At 50.1% G+C, this 20,946-nt stretch overlaps 1 long non-coding RNA gene across 25 annotated transcripts in view; it reads left to right on the top strand.

Moving 5' to 3' along the window:
• The window catches only part of LOC149127041 (uncharacterized), an 88,274-nt gene that overhangs the window by 23,032 nt on the left and 44,296 nt on the right, over nt 1–20,946 (top strand). For 10 of the 25 annotated variants that reach the window (XR_016232479.1, XR_016232487.1, XR_016232488.1 and 7 more), the window contains 3 exons: nt 9,738–9,827; nt 12,876–13,007; nt 14,868–14,926. The exons of 1 other annotated variant lie outside the window; for it this stretch is intronic. This is a non-coding gene — a long non-coding RNA (uncharacterized LOC149127041). The remainder of the gene's footprint in view (nt 1–9,737; nt 9,828–12,875; nt 13,008–14,867; nt 14,927–20,946) is intronic. 14 more of the 25 variants (XR_016232480.1, XR_016232494.1, XR_016232493.1 and 11 more) reach the window with 2 other exon arrangements.

Consider the following 20,946-nt stretch of genomic DNA (forward strand, 5'->3'; position numbering starts at 1 on the left):
GGTGGGTTCTGTCACCTGTCAAGGCAGGTGGGGGGGGGGGCGTCCCTGTGGAACCGTGAGAGGAGGGTTGCGCAGAGAGGAGACCTGTGGGATCCCAGCTCTGCCCCTGCCTGGGGGACTGCTGTCACTTTCTTTTTACATGAAAGAAACTTAGTCAGATACATCCAGGGCTTCCCTGGCCTTGACCTCAAGCCTAGCGAGCCGTGTTCTGTTGTGAGCAAAGGCAGCTTGGGTGGTTTAGACTGTTTTGGAATCCGTGACATTCTTTTCTGGCTTCCCTGTGTGAAGTCTGTAAGTGGCATTCCCACTGTGTCAAGTGCCAACCTGGCCTGATGGGCACCACAGGGGTTAGTATTCTTACCCTCCTTCCACAGAGAAACACAAGGAGACTCAGAGAGAGAAACTGAATCACACAGGGCCGCGCCCTGCATTTGATCTGTAAACCCAGGCTCCAGGATGGCCAACACTGCTCGTGGACTTTGTAGGGTCTCTCGGGCATTCTTGGTCTAGTTTTTTTGTGGGCTCCCCCAGGGTCCAAGGTAAGAGTAGTTCCCAGAGAGCCACAGCGGGGCTCAGGGGTGACACCACTACGGGAGGATGGGGCTGCCCCTCCCTGCAGCCAACCCCAGGCACTCAGCCTCTGTGCCGTGGCCCCCTGCCCCGATCCCTTGACTACCGTTATGGGCAGCAGTGTGTGCTGGTGTTCTGTTTGACCCTCCAAATGCTCTCCTCCTTCTCTCCCAGTCTCTCTAGGAGGCCATCCTTAGAGGATAGCAGGAGGTTCCCTTGTTCTCTGGCTTCTGGTGAGCGTCGGCCCAGCACCGACCATCTGGTTGGAGGGTGGCAGAGGGGAGAAATGGGGCGTTTCTTTCCCTCGCACCGTCTGCTGGCTGCAGGTCGGCCATAGCAGCGTTCTTCTGCCAAAGGCCGCAGCTGGCACTAGGCAGCCCCTCCTGCAGCTTACTGGCACTTTCCAGACTCTGGTAGCTCCTCTCCCTGTGCCCTTACAGGCCAAAGGCTGGTTACGGCTGTGGGGTGTTGTGAGCCTGGGGGTGCGTCACTCACTCTCATTTCCCTTAACCCTGCCTACACCTTTGTGAGTTACCTAAACTCTCTTCACTCACTGTTGTATCCTCTGCTTCCTGCCAGGCCCATGACTGATCCAAACCACCCTATTCCTCCTTGTTTCTAGTTTTCTACTTCTTCTTTTTTTTTTTTTTTAATTTTTGACAGGCAGAGTGGACAGTGAGAGAGAGAGACAGACAGAGAGAAAGGTCTTCCTTTGCCATTGGTTCACCCTCCAATGGCCGCCGCGGCCGGCGCCCTGTGGCCGGCGCACCGCGCTGATCCGATGGCAGGAGCCAGAAGCCAGGTGCTTTTCCTGGTCTCCCATGGGGTGCAGGGCCCAAGCACCTGGGCCATCCTCCACTGCACTCCCTGGCCACAGCAGAGGGCTGGCCTGGAAGAGGGGCAACCGGGACAGAATCTGGCGCCCCAACCGGGACTAGAACCCGGTGTGCCGGCGCCGCTAGGCGGAGGATTAGCCTAGTGAGCCCCGGCGCCGGCCTTAGTTTTCTACTTCTTAAAAGCATTTATGACCCCAGGCTTTTAACACAAAAGGCTGCAGATAGCTCCTTGGGATGCTGACCCAAAACACAAAAGCGATGCAAAGGGAGGACAGAAGTCTGGAGCTGGTAGCAGACCCTGACTTTGGGTCTAGAGGATGAGGAGTCCAGTGAGCCCTTTGCAAGCTGTGTCATCTCACTAAGTCACCTGGTCCTTCCATGAAATATAAATCAGAATGATGCTTGCCTTGTTTTGCCCGTGAGCCGCTTGGGAATAGAAAAGACAGCAATGCTGGGAAAAGTGCTCTGTAAATGCTGCGGCATTTTCTGAGCATTAGGTGTTACTGTTGTTGTTTGTCTCCTACACGGCACCTGGGCGAAAGCCTCAAAAGGCCGTGCGCTGCATTTTCCAATGCGCTCAGGTTTCCCTGTCGCCTCTGTGCCTCCTGGATCAGGAGACCTGGCATTTGTGGAATTCAAGATTAATGTGCAGGACAGACTGGCCAAGCCTGGGTCCACATGGCATCGCTAAAAATACTTTTGACCTCGGTGGGAGCATCTCAGTCCCCAGAGAGGGTGGAGCTGGGGGGTTGGGGAGCACAGGCTGTGTGAGGGGAACGACCTCCATCATCTGGGGTTAGGAGAGGACAGCGAGGAGGTGGCTGTCACAAGGCCTTCCTTTGCAAGTGTCAGTGGGAACCTGATCTCTGTCTGTCTCTCTCTGTGTTGCGGTGGCAAGTAGGGGCGGAGAGGAGAGCTGGCCTGAACCTTTTGTGCTTTTCTGTGGCAGTGGAAGCTACGCCTTAAATCTCTTCCTCACGGCCAAGCCTCTTAGGAATTTTCCCAGAGTGCTGCTGAGATGACTGACAGCGACGGCCAGAGGAGGGTAAGAGGAAGGTAGTCCTGGGATCTCGGCGTGGAGTCAGTTGTACAGGCTGACCTGAGTCCAGGGAAGCAGAATCTGATCTCGGAGCTTGGGCCGAATACCTCCGGGGATGGGGAGTGTCTCTCCACCCTCACCTCGGTGGTTTCCAGGCTGTCATTCCTTGAACTCTAGACCCTTCCTGCTTCCAGTTTGGCCCATGGGCCAGCAACATCCACGTCACTAGGGGACTGGTTAGAAGTGCGGAATTCCATGTCCCATATCAGAACTCAAAGCCTGATGGTGCTTGTTAACCAGGTCCACCGCGGATGGAAGTGCACAGGAAAGCCTTGGAAGCACTGTTCTGGAGTCCCTGAGCGGTCAAGTGGAAGGGCTGCCGCCGTATCCACGGGGCTGCAGGGACGTCCAAGAGCGCTTCCATTTGCATTTAGAAAAAGGTTACCATGTTGAAACCGCTGTGGTCTCTCCCTTCCTTGGGCAGAAGAGGAAACTCTGTCTTCCCTGCTGAGGCCAAGCCCTGCCTTGCCCGTCAGCTCTTGGGATGCCCGAGTCCTTTGAGTCCAGCACACATCCGATGCGGGAAAAGGCTGGCTCCGTGAAGGAACGCTGCTTTAGGAGACAAGGGCAACTTTGGATTGTTTCCTCAGCCCCACGGGGCTGGCCTTGACCGGGCTGCCTGGTGGGGCCCTGACTAGGACTAGTCACGACCTGGGAGTTTAGGACTCGGCTTAGCTGTTTCTGCACGGGGCGGGCAGAAGCGCGCCGAGCTTCCTCCTCCGTAGGTGGAATTATGCAGGGAGCTTAGTGTTTGTTGTATGAGGAACATCCTGGCAGGAGCGGAAGGAGCGCGCCAGGAGCTGAGAAGAGATAAGCCTGCTTCCAGCTGGGATCTGGGCGCAGCCCCACAGCAGCAGGGCTTCAGGATTTCCAGAGGGAGCGCTTGGCGGCGTCTTTTCAGAGTCTCAGTTTGCTGCCGTTATAAATAACTGTGATTTGCATGCTCTATCCTAGAGGAGCGCAAAGCATTCTGCTACAGCTTCCCCGTGGCCTACCCTCGCACAGTTTCCCTTAGAGGCAGTCGTCATGGCTTTCATGTCGCAGAAGGGGAAACTGAGGCTCCAGAAGCCAGTGATGGGCGCTGCCTGCAACGGAGCTGATCCAGGACAGCGAACTCTGGGAAGAATCAAGCCCCTGAGCACAGGCTCAGAGCCCTCCAGACACCGCCCTGAGCCTTGCCTTGCCCTGCACCCCCACCCCGCCTCTGCCCTGCCCGCCCACCTACCCCGGGTGCCTTCTGCGAGCACACCGGGCCTTCTAGTTGTGCTGACACGTTCCCTGCTCCACCTCCTGTGACTTCCAGACATCCACACCTTTGCCTCTCTCTTCGGACATGACTGTCCTCCCACAGTCGTGGACTGTGAGGCGCTCCCCAAAGCCTTCAAGGCAAGAGTGAGGGTCAGCCCCTGGGGTCCCAGCATAGCGGACTCTGAAAATACACGCCTGCCGATGCATCCGCCAGAAGACAGAAACCCAGGAGCCGGTGGAGGCCGCAGGGTTGTTCGTGTCCGGAACCTCGTGGGGGACAGGCTGTGTCATTCAGCAGTTCTGATCCCATAGGAGCAGAAACTGCGGTTCCCTTTGAAGACCCGGGGGCTTAGAGAAGTCTTGCGAGGCACAATCTGGCACTGGCTTGTGATCAAGAAATGAACTTTCTGTCTCAGGATGTTTTGTTTTTTTTTTGTGTGTGTGTGTGTGTTTTTTACGTGTACAAGTGAGCGTCCTAAGATGCTTTACCACTTGGAGTTATTAAGATGCAATAAGGCGAGGAGCACATACAAGGATGATTGGAGGTGTGCCGCCCACAAAGCCTTCGCTATGGGAGGGAAGAGGAATCCGCACGCAGCTCTCTGCTGTTCTGCGGCCCAGCAATGCCTGAGGCGAGAGCAATAGGGAATCCTGAATTGGGGACGGAATCTTTCCTTTCAGGACGGAATAGGCTGGATCCAAGGAAATGGTTATCCCAGATTCCAAACACGATGACTCAAAGTGATGGCATCTGATCCAACCCTTTGCTAAGCTCAACCCCAGCTCCGATTATGTAACTATTCCCCAGTCATTCTGGAGAGAGCAAGCTCCTGCCTCAAGATCGCAGGCTCCATTCTGAGTCCCTTCCGCTTGCAAAGCCAGGGATGTGGGGTGGAAAGAGAATGGGGCTGGGATCCTCAGGAGCCTCAGGTCCTCAGCTCAGATGGGAGAAGTGGCGCCAGGACGCCATCAGCCTTGCTGTGTTGTGCACAGCCTCTGTCTCTACACTTCTCTTTCTTTCTTTCTTTCTTTTGACAGGCAGAGTGGACAGTGAGAGAGAGAGACAGAGAGAGAGAGAGAAAGGTCTTCCTTTTGCCGTTGGTTCACCCTCCAGTGGCCGCCGCGGCCGGCATGCTGCGGCCAGCATGCTGCGGCCAGCGCACCACGCTGATCCGAAGGCAGGAGCCAGGTGCTTCTCCTGGTCTCCCATGGGGTGCAGGGCCCAAGCACTTGGGCCATCCTCCACTGCACTCCCTGGCCATAGCAGAGAGCTGGCCTGGAAGAGGGGCAACCGGGACAGAATCCGGCGCCCTGACCGGGACTAGAACCTGGTGTGCTGGCGCCGCAAGGCGGAGGATTAGCCTATTGAGCCACGGTGCCGACCCTCTACACTTCTCTTTCTTCTCTCCCCCTCTACCTCTCCCGGTGAGTGGAGGTGGTGTAGAATGAGAACAAGCCTGCAACAGAGGGCTTGACATAGTCCAAGTGCTTCCACACGCACTTGTCTTGTTCTAGCGTTTCAAGCAGCTCAACGGTGCAGACAAGCCACATGGCACTGAGGCTCAGCAGTGGGGGAGGCCCAGGGTCTCAGTGCTCAGTAGAGGTAGTGCTGCTCTGCTTCTCCCCGCAGCAGCTCCCAGGACTGGCAGTGGGCACTGCGGGGTTGGTTCCCTGGGTGATCAGGAGGCCCCATCTACTGCCACGTGATCTCCTTCCGCGTCCCCCGGCTACAGTCCTCTTAATCCTTGCTCAGCCTCCCTGGAAGAGGGAATGTGGGAGAGTGAGGCCAGGGCGAGTCCACCCATGAAGTCCGATGAGGGTCCTGCTTCAGCCCCCTGCCACTTCCTCTGCCATGCTGTGCTAGTGGCCTCATTCAGACTCAACCTGCAGGCGAGGGCCTGGGAGACTTAGAGCCATTGTTCCCCAGGTTCACAGAGCGCTGAGGACAGAGACGGCACAGGGAGCAACCTAGGCCAAGTGTGACAGTGAGACTTGTGAGCTACACGGTTGACCTGCTCTGATGGGTTGAAGACAAGTAATTGAGCAGAAAGTCATGCACCTGGAAGATGAAAAGATAAGCTTCCAAAGAGGGGGGCAGGGAAAGGCCGTGTGACGCCCACAGTGAAAATAAACGGGTGCATTACAGAGGAGAGTTTGTGGAGATTTGAAAGAAGGTCGACGTCTCTGTTGAAACATTTCTCACACCCTTCCCTTCCCTCCATTTTCACTGCCACGGTCCTGTGGCTCCTTACCCAGGAGATTGCAAAAGCCTCCCAACTGGTCTCCCTGCTCCCTCCCACCCCCACACGGATCCCAACCCACCTGTTCAGCTGTTTTCCTGAGCGTGCCGCGCTGCAGCCCGGCTGAACTACTCACTCTTCCTGCACCTGTACTTTTCCACCGCCAGCCTTGGCTGGTATGTTCTCTCTCTCTCTTCCCCACCCCAGATCTTCCAGCTCTACGAGTGTAAACCCAACCCCACCCATTCAGACCCACTCCAAATGCCCCCTCCCCTTGTGATGACTTTTCTGATCCTCCCTCTCCCTCCCCCAGAGCCCAGGGGTGACCCCTCATAATGCATAATTGCATGTCCTCTTCTAGGGATTTTGTTGCCATTTACCTGGCAAATCAGCCATTGCTGTGTGTGTCTCTCCTCCTTGCAGTCAGGAGAGGGTTCACTGTCAATTTCATGTCCCCCAGTGTCTTAACTACTATTTAATTATTTAATGAGTTAATAAAGACCTAAATGCAGGACTCCTTGTTAGGACAAGAGACAGAAGAGCTACAGCATCTAGGCTTCAGATAAGGTCAACTTATAAAACCCAAGTTAAACTGATGATGTCGCTTTGAGGCCCATGTGGAGGGGAATGCAAATAAATGCATTCAAAGAAAAGTGGATCAGAAAGAAAAGAGCCTGGCAAGGGAGTACAACCCAGGGGACCAAGAAAATAGGTACGAGGGAGCCTGCGGTGTTTGCTTTATGCTTGGTAACAGAAGTCAACAGAAGCTGGAAGAAGCGTCTCAGGGTGGGACCAAATGAATCATGAAGCTTCCATTTAACCCTTACCTAGCCACAAAGTCTGCCCCCAGCTACAAGCCATTGGGAAGAAAGGGGCCTGGCACATTTGTGGGCACTGAATTTCTTCGTGGTTGGAGTTGACCTTGAAGGCACTAGTTGATCGAGTTCCAAACCCACAGGGTGACATCAAATGTGCCACAGGAGAGCCACGGCATGGGCAAAGGTGGGCCAGGATGAGGGAGGCCCTGAGGAGAACACTTGGGAGGCAGCAGCTTTGAGAATGGGCCCGACTTGTTGCCAAAAGCAGTGAACAGGAGCCCTGTGCCGAGCTGAAGTGAGGAGGTCTGTGGGGAAGGCAAACCTGCCTGGGCCAGGTCCCAGGGTCCTAGAACACCCAGTTAGGCGGCAGTGTTAGCTCTCCTTGCCCGAGTCCACTGGGTGCTGGCTGACCTCGTGTGTGAGGCTGTGTATGTGTGTCTGTCTGTCTGTCTGTGCGTGTCTGCATACAAGTGTGCGGAAAGACAACAAAACTACGAAACAGAGCCCTTCCGAAAAATGGAAAGCAAGTCTCCACGCTTAGGCGGACCTGAGTAGGTGGGCTGCGGGGGCTGAGTCCTCCGGGGAGGAGGGAGGAGGGAGGAGGGAGAGGGAGCCGTACTTAGGCCACTAGTTCTTCCTTGGCTTAGGGAACGTGAAGTCTGTAAAGAACGTTCGGAATGAAGGCCTTTCCATTTCTGGCAGACCCTGTTTATGCATCGCCTCATCTGCATAGGTAAATGGGAGCATTCAGTAGTGCAGGGCGAGGCAGCTGTGGCCATGCAGCTGCACGGAGGGGCCCCCCAACAGCAGCGGCAGCAGCAGCGGTGGGGAGTCCCCAAAGCTGCTCCGGGCCACCAGCACTCGCACTATTTGGGGCTGGGTGCAAGACAAGAGGGATGATCAATGAGACTGTATCAGAGAGGAAAGGTACCCGGGTGCCATTTAGGCTAGCCCCTCTCATTTACACATGGGGAAACGGGAACAAGAGAGGGTCTCGTGCGTAGTCACGGTCAGTGTTGGGACTGGCCTAACACCACGGCTCCTGACTTGAGGGTGGTAGAGTCCTGTCTTCTTGAAAATCAGAGCGGGAAGCTAATAGTAGATGCCAGGGGTGATCCCTGGGTGCCCCACTGGAGATAAGCTGGCCTTCCCTGCCCATAGTTCTCTGCGGCTCAGCTCCTGCCTTTTACTTCACTCATGCTTCAAACTGTCATTCCCCAGAGTCGTGGGAAGTGTGGGAGCCTTGGCTCCTCCCTAAGTAAGACACTCACAATTCGCATGACCTGGGAAAGCTGTTGTTTGTTGTCATTTGTTTAACAGTCTAGTGAAATCCTTTTAAATCCCTTCAATGTTGCTAACGTGGGCAGACAATTTACTGTCATTGATAATTCCTGAAGGAGTTGAATGGTAAAAAAGATGAACATTGAGAAATTTATGCTTGTTCCGCAAATTTTACTTTACGGTTTTAAAAGGATTAAACCCGATTTTCTTTTAGGTTTCTACAGTCGTGAAGCTGCGAGGTAGCTATGCTCTCTTGGGAAAACAGGGCTCAGATGCCAGCTCTGTCATTTCCAAGCCTTTTTTTGTTTGTTTGTTTTGCTCAAATTGACTGATCTCTCTGAGCCTCATCTTTAAAATGGAGACATATCTGACTCTGTTAATTGATTTATTTAAATTCATCTAGCTAGTATTTGATGAGCTCCGGTTTTGTGCCAGGTACTGTACTTGAGACTGAGATGAAATCATTAATGAGACGGTGAAATTCCTCTCCCTCAGAGCTTATAATAGAGATCGAGAGAGTAGCCCGTAGATGCCTGACATGTAGTAGCTGTTTCGTAAGTCACAAAGGTAGAACTCTCACAACACTGGGTCCTGAGGGAACTAGTCTTAGTTGTGACATTACCCAACCGGGAGATCTTGGCACTCTCAGGAATGTTGCCCTTTGGGTAGAAAAAGCTCCTTCCACACAAAAGCTTAGGGTAGGGTCCCTCCTGTGTCTCACTATTATTATAGAGTTTTTACAGAAGAAAACTGCTTTGCTTCTATAAATATCATTAATATAGAGATAAGTCAAGGGCCACTGGTCCTAAACAGAGTTGTTGAGTAGTCCTTGATCTATGCATCAGATTTCAAGATTTAAAACTAAATTTCTAACTGTTCTGCTTATTGTTTGTTTTCTACTTAGTAACTTTTTTTTTCTGGCTATTAGTAAGCAGCTTAGCTGGAAAATGAAAATCTGATGAAATCTGCTGTATCCCTAGATGAATCTGCCTTCGTAGGAAATGGAGGAAGTGACCAGTCATCATGGCAAACGAAATTTCCACCCATTGGTGTCAATCCATCTTCGGGGATTGGTATAATTTCTTTCCAATAAGGATAAGTTGAAGGAAGGTTCAGAATAAGTGGGTTTGGATCTTGGAACCACCACTGGTTAAGTCAGTCCAAGTCAGAGACTCATGGCCAGAAGGGAAAATAAACTACTGTGTTCTGCTTTCTGAAATTTTAAAAGAACTATGGTCCAGACATGTGAGGTCATTGCTCTGTGAGATCCATCAGCTAATTAATGGCAAATACAGTGCATGGACTTCAAATCAATAGTCACAGAATGTGACTAGAACCTAGGTCTCCTAATTTCTGTCCAGTGCTTATTCCATTAGCCCTCTCAAAGCTGAAAATGCCACCTCACAGTCTTCTTTTGGGAATCTGACAGGTCCTCTAAGCAACTGACGGGTAAGTTTGATTTCTGTTCGTAACGGTGACTTCAACAAACTAAGAGCAAGAGCTAGATTTAAATACTTGAAGGGACAGAAAAATGAAGAGTCTTTAGATTTGTTGAATAGGATCTCAAATAAGGAAATAGAACCTAAGTGGATATAAGTGGAGATGGATTTTGTTTAAAACTAAGAAAGACCTTTTTCTCATATAGATCTGTCAAAGTTGGAATGCTGTAGCAATGGAGAGAGGGAGCTCTTCACTATTGGAGGTGACCACGTAGATGCCAGATGCCCATGAGGTGGTAAGTTGGGCTGGGTGGCTTTTAAGATTGCATGCCTCTTTAATAAACCTGAGTGGAATTTATGAGGTCCTGGTATTCAAATAATCCCTTCTTTAACCCCATGCATCTGGGCTACAAGTCAGTTGCCAGCTCTCGTGCCCATTAAGTTTACTATCTACTATGCAAAGTAGTACTTCCTTTTATTTGATCTAAAATTAACTCTTGCAAACGTTAGGTTAAATGGGAGGTTGGGATAGTTCTGTTTTTCTGAGTTTTGCTGATTAAGAACATAATTCCGTGCTATCAAGCACTGTCAGATCCCCTTTCAACCTGCTCTTTCTTGATTGAGGAAACCTAACTGTGTTAAATCCATCTTTATGCCAATGCTTCATGAGATCGGTGACTTGCGTAGTTCATCTCTGTCCTTCTCCCACCTTCCCAGATCCACTCCATGTTTCTTGAAAGTGCATGAATAGAACCGCCAGGTTTTCCTGGAGCCTACACATTGCTTCCATATGAACGTGGGATAATGTCTTTTCTGTTGGGGGCTTCTATGCTCTTCCTGATAAAACCCAACCTTCATATGGGCATCTGAGCTCAAGCAGCGACTGTAACTCAGATTTATCTGAGCATATCTGCATATCTCAGTATCTGCCTGGTGACTGGAAGCAGTGTGAAGTCTCCCTTGTATGATGAGGAAAGCCATACTTAAAACAATTGCTAAAAAGAAGTCCACACAAGCATGCTGCGTGGTACTTAGTATAGAGGTTGGACTCCCCACGTGTTTCCGGAACTGAAATGAAATAAACTTTCCTGCCTTTTCTGACTTGTGACATGCTGGAGTCTATCACTTTCAAAAACAGAGATTGGGTTCTATTTTACCCAAGAGAACTGCTTTGTATTTGCCCAAACTGAGGCTTAGTTGTCATCTTCCTCTGAAATCTTGAGGTCCCTCAGATTTGAAGTTAGGGAACTCCTATGCGAATGCTTTCTCTATGACTTGTTAGCTCCATAGCCTTGGCTCATTAACACCTCAGAGTCCATTTCCTCAACTGTAGCATCAAGATAATAAAAATATTTTAACTGGAAACAGGCTTTGAACCCAAAATGACTCATGATTCAAATCCTGTCTCCATCAATTTCTAGCTTTGTGTTCATGGACAAATTGCTTAACCTTTCTCAGGTTCCTAATAAGCAGGAAGCAAAAATAACATCCTTCTCCCAGAGTCCTTGTGGTAATTCAATGAGATAACTGTGCACAGCATCCGGTATAGTCCCAGGTCACACATAGTGTGGCCTCAACAACAGCTGCTTACCCTCTTCCCCATGTCATGGAGCCATTCCGGTGCTTTGTATCTTTGAGAGAAGTGGGTAGATATTAGGAGTTACTGTTTGTCATGATCTGGCAGCAACCCTCTATAGCTGAAATAGAGGGGATTTGGAGTGCAACCGGGACCAAGTGCTGCAGACTTTGGAAAGACACTCTGCCCTCCCCCCATGCCCAGGCTTGTGTCCCTTGTCTCCACTGGGGATGACTGCCTCCTTTCTTCCAGATTACCTCACAGGCATGCCTTGAGCATCAGAGGACATGCTGATGGTAAAACCATTAATATGACCTGAATGAGGTGCCATGATGGCGAGACATGTGCAATGACATTTGTAAAAATTGGGGTTTCATAACTGCACTTTTTCCATGGCTTTGAGAAAATGTGAAGAGCCAAGTTAGCGTCTTACTGAGTGCAAGACTATGGATTTCTGACTTCTGCAGATCTTTATATTAATATCCTCTATTCAAAAGGTTGCAACAAATACCACCATACTGTTTCCATGATCTTTGTCAAAAACGATACAGTACCATATCGACAGATTCTACATCCAAGCTGCTCTTTGAAGTAAAACTCCAATCACAGATCTCTTAAATCTCTGAAAATTGAAATCTTTGTATTTCAATAGTCCCTTACTTAGACCCTGCTTCTACTCTCTTAAAGAATATTGGTTTGGTAAAATCCTCTCATTATTTCTCCCATGATGGTTTACATTGTTATTTTCCATGATCATACTTTTTCTTATGGATTCTAGATGCGGCAGTGAGATTTGGTTCCCTATGATTCCCAAGTACCCTCCGTATAGATGGCAATTTCATTGGCTATGTGACATTACCTCTGTTTCAGTGACCATTTTTAGTGACAGGTTGTATGTTCTGGACAATGACTCCACAATTTTACCCATGACTTACTCCAGAAATCTGGGGTAAATGCCATCTGGTCCAGGTGGCTTATTTATTTAATTTGCCCATTCCATTTAGTTGCAGGTGGAGGGAGGGCAGTACACAGCATGGAGCCGACTTGAAAGGCAAGTGATTTGAACTCTGGCCCTAAATCTGCTACTTGCTTGCTAGATGAACCTGAGTTGGTCATTTCTGTACAGACACAGGCTCTGTGTCTCCACTGAGACTCGAAGGAATGGGATGAAGTGATCTCCATTGTCCCGCCTATTTTTTTTTTTCAGTTTGTGCTACAAAAATATGTTGTCACTGATAGTTTTTCCTGGCAAGGTCCTTGGTGGGCAAGGCTGAAGGTGACTGAAGCATCTGATAGCACATCTGCTGTTCCTTGCCAGTACTCAGAGGCTCCCACTCAGGTGGACTACAGGGAGAGCGTCCCTGATTAAACACGCTCTGTGGAACTCAGCAACGAACGCAGCCACTTAGACTAGACAAGAACTCAGAGGAGATGATGGGAAATGATTCCTATTGATTTCCTATTAGCCAAATAAATTGCAAAAATACCCGTAAATGAAATTTGGAGTAAAAATAAAAAGGGAGAAGAGACGGCCTTGCTTGGTTCACTGTGCTGACCTTGGCGCTGTCTCTTCATGCAGAAGAAAGGGACTTGAACTAGACAGACTGCTAAGTCCTATCCGATGGCACTCACTTGCTGGTGACCTTGGTCATGACTCTTGCCCAACTGGGGCCTTTATGTCCTTTACCCGTTCATGAGCGTTGTGGGGGGCAGGTTTCTTCAAGTGTGATGAGTATGTGAATCAGCTGGAGATCTCGTCAAATCGCAGATTCTGATTCGGGAAGGCTGGCGCAAGGCTGCTGTTCTATTGGACTGCTGCTTCTGTTGGTTCTTCCCTCACAGAGAAGCCGGAGCTTGGGTGCTGTGAGCACTGCGAGCCGCAGGCAGTGCGCACTCTAAGGTGAGACGCCGAGTGCGTGGCCCACGGGCCCTGTGAAAACCCCCTCTTGCTTTAGAGAGGTCAAAAAGGACTTCCTAAACCTGGGTTGAAGCCAGAGGGAAGGTGGGGATGAGGGGCCGTTGGCTGTGAAGTCTGAGATGGATCAAAGAGGTGTTAATGCTTGACAGAGAGAAGGGAAGTGAGGCAGAAAGCATGCGTGAGGCAGGGAGGAAAGTCAGGGAACAGCCATCCATGGAAGCCCCAAGCGAGGTGCTAGAAGTCTTCACACAGGAAGACTTAGCGCTAGCTCGGCAGAGATGCGTGATTGCGCCTGCGTTTTATCGATGTTGTCCCAGGTGCCCTCCCGGGGGGTCAGCGGGCCTCTCCCAGCCATGAGGGGGACCAAGAGGGAGAAACAGACTTCAGGGCAAGAGCTCTGAGAGCGAGGGAGTCCTGCAGGGGGCCCCCCGCCGAGGGGCTGGAGCCGGCCGTCCGGCATGTGTCCACTTCCGCCTAGGCAGAGCGTGCCCAGGCTCTGCCCCGTTCCCCCTGGAGCCGCCAGGGCAGCGAGGCGGGGGGAAGGAAAGTGTCTCAGCACAACCTCAGTTTCACTTCCTGCCTCAAAGCCAGAGAGGCATTATATAAATACCGACCTCAGCAGCTGCTGCTCTCACCCCTCTTCTCGCTATTACTCCCGCGCCCAGCTCCCCGGCGGCCGCCTGCAGCCTCTCACTTTCCCCTGGCCCACAGCACTTGCACCAGGCCCACCAGGTGGGTGCCTGGGGCAGAAATGAATCACAACCTCTCTCTGGCCCTCCAGCCAGCCATGCCCAGCAGCCCTCGCCTCGCTGAGCAGGGGAGGTCGTCCTGATTGGTGGCCCACGTTAATCAAATGACGCCTGCTTCGCAGACGTGACAGGCGGTCGGTCCGTGTGCCGAGGCCGCGGAGTGCAGCGTCAGCGCTCGCGCTGCCGGAGAGAGGGCATGTTCACACGTGTGTGTGTGTGTGTGTGTGTGTGTGTTGTAGGCCATGGTGTGCGCTGAGATCTCCTGAACCCTCAGACGTGCTTTTAGTCATGAAGCAATGTGGTGGGCGTATAAGAGTGGGACTGATGTGGTGTCCAAGTCTCCACTCTACTGTGAGTGGGTAAAACCCTCCACCCATCTTCAACCATAAGGAACTCCCCTTGGAACACTGGTTCATCCGCGTTGGCTTATCTCTGAAGATGCTATTGCAGAATAAGCAAACAAAAAACCAGGCGTGTCCCGTGATCTCTGATCCTTAATATCTTCATCTTTAAATTAATGACCTGAAGCCTGCTTCTCCTCTCAAAGCATTGCAAGGAAGACATGAGGTGCTCACCAAGCATGGTGCTCCACACATCACAAGGTGTGCGTGTTGGGGTGTGTGTGTGTGTGTGTGTGTGTGCACGCATGCATATACACCTACGAGCTTAGCAAACGGTCCGTTGCTATTCCAAGCCATCATAATTACCTACATCGTATCATAGTCACCTTAGAACAGCAAAGCTCAGGCAGACACTGGGAAATTGGCCTTAGTGGGCCCTTAAAACAGCCAGTGGAAAGCCAGGTCTGGACTCTCAGCAGCTAGGTATGACTCAACAAATCAAATGTTGGCTCAATATTGTGCTCATTCTCCCACTTGATCTACTTACAACCTGAGTAGATATGTGATTTAGGACCAAATGACAAAAACGGATTACTGAGTGGTTTGCTGCATGTACACACACACACACACACATACAGAAACACACTTTGGATAAGAAAGACTACAAAAGGATGGATGTTCACTAAAATGTTAATGTTGATCTCTGGATGGTAGCATTGGGGAGTTTCAGTTTCTTTCTTTGTACTTTTTAGATTCATCCAAATTGGATACGATTAGCATCAGAGAACTCATGGCCTCAGTGAACCTGCAGGTGAGATGGCGTTCACTCTGCCTTTTCTCTACACACTTATGTCAGGAAAGCTAAAGCAGGTCCTTGGGGTCTGGCATGGACTTTTTACAGAGTTACAGATTTTTAAAACTTAAGTTTCCTAAGAGTGATCTAGGATTAATCTTTTATTCATTCACCTATGCCACCATCTTTCATTCACTTGGGTTGGTTATGCAATGTAGAGAAAGAGCATAAATTGGTTATCCGAAGATCCATGTTCAAGTTCTGCTACCATTTTTAGGGCTTTTAGCTGCTGAGCAGAATAGGGCTCTCTGATCTCTAAAATTAGGCTCGGGGTGGGCCTAATGTGCTCTTTGGGCACAGAGGCGATTTCTGCGAAGTGCAAGACACTGAGCTGGCAGTGTGAGAAAGATACGTAAGTCACAGACAGCCTGCATTCTTGGGAAACATACACTTGACTGGCTTCCTGCTGAGTCCAGCGCTATGGGCCACAGAGAATCCCTTAACAGGAATTCAGTCTAGGCCACTGACATGCCGAGTGACTTGAATCACTCTCTTTCCCCCATTGGCTGTCAGTTTTCTGTCTCATAAAGGAATTATTATGATTGGTGATTTCCAAGGCTTGGACATTTTATGGAAATGGACTAGAATCAGGACAAATTTGAAATATGTTAAAATATTCATGACGAGGGGCCAGTGTTGTGGCACTGGTTCAGGTGCAGCTGTGACACTGCCATCCCCTATCAGAGAGTGCCAGTTCCAGTCTCAGCCGCTCCTCTTCTAATTCAGTTTCCTGCCAGTGCACCTGGAAAGGCAGCAGAAGCTGGCCCAAGCACTTAGGCCTCCGCCACCCATTTAGGAAATCTGTCTCTTGGTTTTTGCCTGGCCTAGACCTGGCTCTTGCAGTCATTTGGAAAGTGAACCAATGGATGGAAAATCTCTTTCTCTCTGTTCCTCTGCCTTTCAAATAAATAATTTTTTTAAAAAAAGAGATATCTTCGTGATCCATTATGTCTTATGTATTGGTTTCTGTTTGTGCAGCAAGGACACTTTGGACAGCACTGGCTTCCCAGGGCAGCAGTTCCCTGATCTGTCAGTGCTGGCCTTTGGGTGAACCCTCTGCTTCCTGTCTTGGCTCTGCTGTGTCAGGAGGCAGGGAGGGAATCTCTTCTACACGACTAGGGATCCACTAGTGAGTCGTGAACAAATATGAAGGCATTAAATATTTGCCATGCCTTTGGGTCACGGTTTTTAACTGTTTCTCAAACTGTGTTATGAGTCGTAAGGGGCGAGGCAGAGAGCGAGCAGTGGGAGCTTGGGGAATCTAGAGGGCAGGTCTAGTGCCAGCTCTGCTAGGCATTGGCCAAGGGATGTTCATTTGTTCAAGAAGCACTTATGGAGCAACTGCTGCACTCCACTGCGTTAGATATTTTAAAAAAAATCAGATGAGCAAGAAATAGTTTACTGGGTTGCATGCTTCTTGAAAGTAAGTTCTGGTTTCTCCAGTGTCCGACCAGGACTCTGCCCAAAAGGGCAGTTAGTGGGGTCTGTGGGCAGGTAATATCTCTCCCCAGGACTCAGTGTTTTCCTCTGCAAAATGGACTTGGAGGATTGGATTAAATGATCTTGCAGATCCCTTCCTACGCAGGTGTTTTGTTCTAGTGTTACCTGGCGTCCTGCAGCGAGAAAGGTTTGCATACAGGGAGAGAGCAAAGGTCACAGAACAATCTGCAGCAGAGGTGAAATGAAACCGCAAAGCCTCCAGGGAGTACATGAACCAGTAAATCCCCTCACCAGAGCTGGCTGTGAGAGGAAGCCTGGTCCAGAAATGCAAATAGCCTGCCCAGGCCCAGCAGGAACAATAGTACTGGCACTGGGTGTTGGGGGGCTCCTAGGGGGCCCTTCAGGCAGGGATGAGGTTCATCTGGGGACACACTGGACAGGCCGCAGTTGTCCCACTGGCCCGGAGTGAAGGCAGTGTGTTGTAGCTACTCACACCCTGAGTGGGCACCAAGATCTCTGGGCTCTTGTCACTGTCCCCTCCCCCTGCTTCACCTGTGCCACAAGAACTCTCTGGGGATATGGACACCTTCCCTGCACTCATCATGATGACTGAGTGTGAGAATGCATATGAAAGGTCTTCATAAACTGTAAAGTGCTTTCTAAGTGGAAATTGGACTGAATATTCGTGAAGGAGGGAGATAGAAAGGGGCACCTTCAAGAACAAAGAGGTGTCACCCAAGCCGATAGCTGTGTGCCCAGCACAGAAGGAAATGTGTCATAAAAAGGAACTCACATAAGCCTCGTGACAAATGGTAGGGGCTACTGTGATTCCCCTTCCACAAAAGGAAACGGGATTCAGGACTTTGAAGGAACTCCATCGAGGTCACTCCGTAGTCAGTGGCAAAGCTGGGAGTCCCACCACGTCATCTGACCATAGAGTCTGTGCCCTTAATCGATCCGCTCTTTGGCCTCCCTGCATGGGAACAAATGTTCCTGAATCCCGTTTAATTCCTGCCAGTAAGCATGGCCTAAGTACTGGAACAGGCACGTGGGGCGTGATGATGAAGATTGTGGCCCTGAGCTCAAGGAGGTTAAGAAACGAAGGAAAAACTCCAAGAAAGAAGGCAGAGATACTGCCGAGAGAGAGGCTGGTTCTGGAACAGTGTAAGAAAGGTGGAGACGGCAGGGAGGCTGTCTGGGAGCCTCTGCTGCATTGCACAGAGGAGAAACCACAGCATGGTTCCTGTGGAGCCGAAACCGTGGCTGAAGTGATGGGCTGCAGCCCAGAGGTAGAACCTGGGAAGGGGTTTGGGCAGATGGGGAGCACATCGAAGTGGAGTTTTCAGAGACTTAAAGTAAGAGAAGAGAAGAAAGGCCACACTGCTACCAGGATGCTGAAGGTGAAGACCCATCAGTTCACTAAGTTTTCAAGTTGGAGCCTCAACTGGAAGGAGGGGGATGAAATTTCTGAGATGTGGTATGTCATTAATCCTCAAAATAATGATGAACGGAGCGGTAGTCCCAGCACACGGGGTTGGAGGGAACCTCGGGGGTGACCCCACCACATGCCTGCCTGTTGAGGTGGTGGCTCAGCTCCTGAGAGCTTCTATTGTCATGGGGAACTCTTGACCCAGTGAAGAAGCCCATGATCCCTGGATAACTCCTAATGCTCCACTAAGCTTTGGTATGCTTTCTTTTCGTTGTCCCTGATTTAAATACAAGTGTTCAATTCTTGTTTTATGCAAATCTAAGAACATGTGTTTCTCCGTATCACCACACTGGTAACCTCCACGGGCTCCAAACCACTGTTCCTAATGGTCAACAAGGGAACTTTGTAGGCATCAGAAGGTCTTGGATTGGAGAGACGGAAGGTTTGGAGTCCAGACAAGCACCCACAGGAAGGAGAGACTTAGCTGGGTTAGAAGGAAGTCTAGCCAGGTGGGTGGCACCTGCTGTTCAGCAGTAGGAGATGTGAAGCTGCTACTGTAACTGTGCTCTGACCAGCTGAGCCCAAGAATAGGGCTTCGGTAATAACTTTGTTAGTCAAAAAGGAAAGGAAACAAAAGAAAGAAAGAAGGAAGGAGTAACCAAAATCAGCTCTCATTCCTATTAAACATCCTTTACTTCTTTTAAACGGATAATTGGGGAACCTCCCAAATCACTCCTACAACTGATACCCAGGTGGAGGAGACATGAGCTCCTTTGTCTCTGAGGAGCTCACACACTGAGAGGAGAGGTAAAGGGGTAAGAAACACATATTGAGTTTGAGAAAGACTCCAAATCCGGGCAGCTCAGTCTTCTCAGAGCGTGCAGACTCTAGGTTTAGCCCTGGGGAGCAGCTGACATCAGAGAGGTATCTGAACCTGTGAACTTTTGGCTTAAAAGTAAGAGTTCAGTTCTCCCCAAGTTCTTGCTGGTGCTGCAGGGTTGGCCCAGGCCGGCTGCTGCACCCTGCATACAACCGGAAGCCCCTAGTGGGGTTTGCATCTATCTGGCCAAGGTGCCTTCCCCAACGCCACCTCCAGATGTTCCGTGGGGGTTTGAGGTGGGGAGGAGGAGTTAACCGGGTTTAGTGTCTCTTGGCAGGGCTGAGTTTGTGCACCCACATGCACGAGAGAGCTGGGGGTGGGAGTGTCCCCGCCTGCCTCTGTACATGTGGGCCGACAGCTACTGGTCGCCTTAGCCAGAGGGAAAATGCGCTGTAATCACAAGATAGAGGTTTCCCCATCTTTGCTTTGAGAAAGTTCGGAAGCCTTTTCTTTCTCAGCAAACTGCCACGCTTTTCCCCACATCAGTAAAAATTCAATGACTTTTACAAATCTGCCTGCCTGCTTTTTAATAAGCAGGGCTGTGCATTGATGGTACATGTGCAAGGTCTGACCTTTTCATAGGAAAAAACATTCATAACCAAAGCCTATATATAGAAGCTGCAGACTGGAGCAGATAAAGATGTCGGTCATATGACTTTTGTGTGTGTGAGGCATAGCGCTAAAGGGGTGCAGCAGACAACTCAAAACTCATGAAATACAGCCCCTGGTCTGGGTCTTCCTAGTATTTACTGAACCCTTAAATACTGGTTTTGTTATCAACTGGCAATCATAATGATCCCTTCTCTCTGAACATGGGATTTGTTTCCCCACAAGGAAAATTTACTTACTTTAAATGTGCATTTCACTATTTAGTTTATTCTTTAAAATTTTTGTATTTACTTATTTATTTTCATTTTATTTGAAAGGCAGAGAGAGACAGAAAAGAGGCAGAGAAACAGATGGGCAGAGAGAGATCTTCTATCTGCTGGTTCATTCCCCAAATATGTACAACAGCCAAGCCTGGACCAGATGGAAGTAAGGAGCCCAGAAGTCAAACCGGGTGTCCCATGTTGGTGACAAGGCCCCAAGCAAAGTACTTGGGCCTGTAATTGTTGCCTCTCAGAGTGTGCATTAGCAGGAAGCTGGATCAGAAGCAGAGTAGTCAGGACTCAAACTAAGTGCTCTCATAGGCAATGTCCCAATCAGCATTCTCATTGCTGTGCTGCACATTACCCCTCCAGTTAACTCTTAACTATTCCTGTTAAAGCAAAGAACTGGTACTATCAAAATTTCCTCAGTGAAGCCGGTGCCGCGGCTCACTAGGCTAATCCTCAGCCTAGCGGCATCGGCACACCGGGTTCTAGTCCCGGTTGGGGCGCCGGATTCTGTCCCGGTTGCCCCTCTTCCAGGCCAGCTCTCTGCTGTGGCCCGGGAGTGCAGTGGAGGATGGCCCAGGTGCTTGGGCCCTGCACCCCATGGGAGACCAGGAAAAGCACCTGGCTCCTGGCTCCTGCCATCGGATCAGCGCGGTGTGCCGGCCGCGGCGGCCATTGGAGGGTGAACCAACGGCAAAGGAAGACCTTTCTCTCTGTCTCTCTCTCTCACTGTATACTCTGCCTGTCAAAAAAAAAAAAATAAAAAAATAAAAAAATAAAAAAAATTTCCTCAGTGAACAACTTTCAAAAATGGTATAAGTAATCAAAAATATGTTTTGCGACACGTAGAGGAATACAATCCCCCAGGCTCCTCATTCCCTAAGTGAACAGAAACCAAATTCTGCAGTGTTGAAGGCTAACGAGATCTGGAAGCTGCCTGCTTTCTGACACTGTCTTCAGCACCCTGTTCCACCCTGTCACACCCTTGTTCCACCAGATCTTACAGTGTCTGTGCCTCTGTGCTCCTTTGTCTTTGCTTCCCTCACTCTCTCTTCTCGGGGTGCCCTAATTCTGGGTATTTCTGAACTTCCAAGTCTATTCTGAAATGAAGACTCAAACACAATGCCCTCCATAAACCCTCCCTTCTCCACCTTTCCAACCACGTTGTTTCTTATGAGCAGACCATAGTTTGCTCTGGGTTGTCTAACTGGTGTCCATGTCCCATTTCCCAGTCGGCTAGACCATGATCTGTTTGAGGGCAGGAAAAAAGTCATGTTTGAGCCACTTTGTACTCTCATGTGGCATACTAATGGAGACTGTGTACCTTTGGAGATATGTATGAAGTGCAAGTCTC

Source organism: Oryctolagus cuniculus, chromosome 4 (genome assembly GCF_051225735.1).
Source record: "Oryctolagus cuniculus isolate XC-2025 breed Fujian yellow rabbit chromosome 4, ASM5122573v1, whole genome shotgun sequence".
NCBI lineage: Eukaryota > Metazoa > Chordata > Mammalia > Lagomorpha > Leporidae > Oryctolagus > Oryctolagus cuniculus.